Below are 3940 nucleotides of genomic sequence, written 5' to 3' on the forward strand. Positions count from 1 at the left end.
GGATCCCGGTCCGATACTATGGACTCGGGCATCCCGTGTAGTCGGTAAACATGATCCAGGAACAAGAGAGCTGCCTCCTTGCCTGTGATCGATGTCTTACATGGTGCTAAATGCACCATCTTGCTCAGTCTGTCTACAAAGACGACTAGCCCTGTCCGACCCTTATGATCGGGCGGCATGCCAAACATGAAGTCCAGACTTACTGACTTCCAACAGATGGTTGGAATCGGTAGCGGCTTCAGTGGCGCACTGCTGGACGGTGCAGGCTTAATGCGCTGACACTGTTCGCAAGAGCGAATATAGTTGGCCACCCATCTATATAGATGCGGCCACCAAAATTCCTCTGACACATGTAAGAATGTCTTTTCACGGCCCAGATGCTCACTAGATGGCGCATCATGGAGCTCGTGAGGATCATCAGCTTGAGATCTGTGTTATGAGGCACATAGATTCTCAAGGGATCACAAGGTGACAGCTGATGCCACAAAAAGGCCATCGCTGAAGCTAAAGCGATTGAGCTTAGCTTTCAGGTGTGACGGAAGGGAAAACTCTTGTCCACCGAAGTGATCTAACAGCAAGCGACAACGGTCGTCCTGACTGTAGCTCTCTTTTATCTCCGAGGCCAATGAGCTCGTCGCGTGGTATGCCTTCATGACTGCAAAGGTTGACGGCTGAAATTGTGCTTTCGTACTAGACACACTTTCCTGGTGTCTAACCTCGAAGTCTGGTCTGCGCGATAAAGCGTTAGCCAAACCATTCGACTTACCCGGCTTATATTCAACTTTAAAATTAAATTCATAGAAGAATGTAAGCCATCTTGCCATTCTAGGCGAGAGGTGCGGTGAGTTTATTGCGTCCGCAGTGATGCGTGATCCGTATAAACCACAAATGGTTCGGTGTCCAATAGGTGCGCACGAAACTTGACAAGAGCATACTTTATTAAAAGTAGCTCGGTGTCATGCACAGGGTAATTCAGTTTCGCGGCTTTGAATAGCCGGGACTGATAAGAGATGACACGGTCAACGCCGTCGTCATCCTTCTGCATGAGCGCGCTGCCGATTGCAAAATTACTTACATCGCAGACGACGCTAAAGGGCTTATCCGCGTCTGGCAATGCCAAGACCGGTGCCTCCACAAGAGACTGCTTCACTGATGTGAACGGATCTTCTTGTTCTTTTATCCAAACCCATTCTGTGTCCTTTTTAAGGAGATCAGATAATGGTTTAGATGTCTCAGCATAATTCTTGCTATACTTATGCAAGTAATTAAGGAGCCCTAGACAGGGCTAGTCGTCTTTGTAGACAGACTGGGCCAAATGGTGCATTCAGCACCATGTAAAACATCGATCACAGGCAAGGAGGCAGCTCTCTTGTTCCTGGATCATGTTTACCGACTACACGGGATGCCCGAGTCCATAGTATCCGACCATGACCACGTTTTACGTCTGGGTTCTGGCGACATGTGTTCGAGCTGCTAGTAGCAAGCTCCACATGTCGATCGCAGATCATCCTTAGACCGATGGCCAAACCGAACGTGCCATCGGGTCGTGGCGGATGTCTTACGCACTATAGCAACTCCCAAAGAGTGGAGCAAGCAATTACCCTTTGTGGAGCTCACTATAAATAACAGTGTCCACGCCAGTACGGGTGAGACACCGTTTTACATGAACGGACTGCGCCATCCTCGGACGCCAGTCTCGTTTGTGCTTAGCCCGAGTCTTAATGGGGGGCTCACTGCTCGGTGCGAAAGAGGGACATAGTTTCGTCAATATGACGATGACCCATGAGGGTATCATCTTAAAGACATAAACTTGCCCTAGTGACCCTGCCAGTTTTGCAGTGGTCAATAAAACTACGCCTTATGACTGACCTCTTGGCGGTTTTATAGGCGAGTTTGATGCTAAAAGTGTGAGCTAGGCTCAACGCTTTGTAGATGAGCGATTAGCCACCACACGTAAAGTCCATGACGCAATGGCAAGCGCACTGGACAAGCAAAAGGAATACGCGGACCGAAATGGTCAAAAAAAAATGAACGCTTTAGAGTGGGTGAAAAAGTACTGTTATGTACTGCTACCCTACCTAAAAATGCAATTTATGTACCACCTGGAGGTACGAGGAAGTTGTTGCCGCGTTTCATTAGGCCCTTTACGGTGGTAGAAGAGGTTGGAGTCCTAAATTATAGGCTCACCCTTCCCCCGTATATGAAGACGCACCCCGTATTTTACGTGGGTCGTCTGAAACGGTATGTAGACCCGAATGAGGTCACATATCCCCATCCGACTAAGGAGACCGATTGTGACGCCGACGGTGAGTTGAGCGTCGTTCGGGTGAGGGGGACGGTGAAGGCGAAAATCTATCGGACCCATGCCTCCCACCCCAACAGGACTTGGAGAGCGAGCAACATCACGAGAGTAACGCGAATCTCTCAGTATTATCGGTTCAAAGAGGTCCAAGCGAGTCTTCAGGCGTTCATAACCCTGACGAGCCTTCGCTCGGACATCAACGAGATCCGAGGTCAGTCGCAAGACTTGACCCTTGAGATCCATAACACGTCGTTCAGCAGCGCTTAACGCATGTGTCTGAACGGACGAAGGTAGGGCAGCCGCGATGTTTTGGGCGAGATCGCCACTCCTATCGGGCGCCGCCTGCACTAATGGATGCGGGTGGGAATCAACGCTTCCTTGTTGGAAGGTTGGTTGCCCAACGGTATCAAATCCCCGTCCAATGGAAAGGTTGCCCGAAGAGTTTTGACTTTTGGGAACCGATCGATAGCCTACGTAATGATGTGCCCGGCTTGGTGGCTGCCTGATAAAAGGAGCACCAGCTGAGGCCTCTTCGCTAGTCTCAAATGGACTAGCAGAAGTAGCGTTGTGAGAAGAAACAGGGGGTATAGAACGGACCATGATGTCTTTCACACGTAAGCGGGCAAAATTAATTCTTTACGACCGCTGTTTCATCGCATTGGAATGCGGATGAATGCGGCGCAGGAATTCCGCCTCGTATTGGTCGGGCGTTTCATTTGAACGCAACACGACCAGGATCGTTATAATACGCCCAGGTGATTTTCCTCAGCCTTCCAGGATTTAAAGACGCCATAATAATTTTGTGCGTCTACAAGCGCGCGCTCTAGAACCGACGCACTTGGCCCGTTTTAACGAGGCCATTTAGATGGAGGGGGCATCTTTGGTATGCCAGCCGTCACGTAGCCACGTTCTAAACGACTGGCTTGTGACACCGACTGAGCACGATCACGTGTCGTCGGCAGAGCTTTAGGCTCCGAATTCTCTATGTCGGAACCATTATGGAATATGGTCCAAGCATAAAGCGTTATGGTTATACCCAACGGAGAAGCGGCTGCGCCTTTATGGGCAGCGCTCTCATTACCTGTCGCTTTGCTTTCCAGCGCAGACGACGGGACAGCATTCGTAAATGATGCTGTCTCCATGTTGTGAGCCATAAGAGAAGTTTGGATGGGCAATAATGCGCCATCATCCTTCCTCATGAGCTCGTTGTCCGCATCACTACTATGAGGTGACGGCAACGGTGTCGACTCATTGTAGTCGACAATGAGCGACGGATCAACATCCTCACTGTTAAAGTGTGATGGATCCTTTAGCCCTGTTTACGTGACAGCAGCAGTAGCTGTCGGCGTTCCGACTAAGGCATTAGACGCGGCCGGCGAATTAACGCGGCGCGTGCGCTTAGTGCGAGGTTGAGTGGGCGTTTTCGCAGACGACCCACCAACGTGGCCCCTTTTAGGTGGCATCTTGGGCGCCGTGTATGGAATCACGTGCTCTAGAGTGATCGAGTGAACGAGCGGCGCGTAAAGCTGCTCGCAGTTCCTCTCTCCTCTTTGACGAATTTAAAAATGTAAATTCGTTCTTAAAGAGGTGGATGCTGTAACGGGCTAAAGTTGCCGTAATGTTACACAGCCCCCGTTA

This window comes from Bremia lactucae, linkage group LG9 (assembly GCF_004359215.1).
Source record: "Bremia lactucae strain SF5 linkage group LG9, whole genome shotgun sequence".
NCBI classification, from domain to species: Eukaryota; Oomycota; class Peronosporomycetes; order Peronosporales; family Peronosporaceae; genus Bremia; species Bremia lactucae.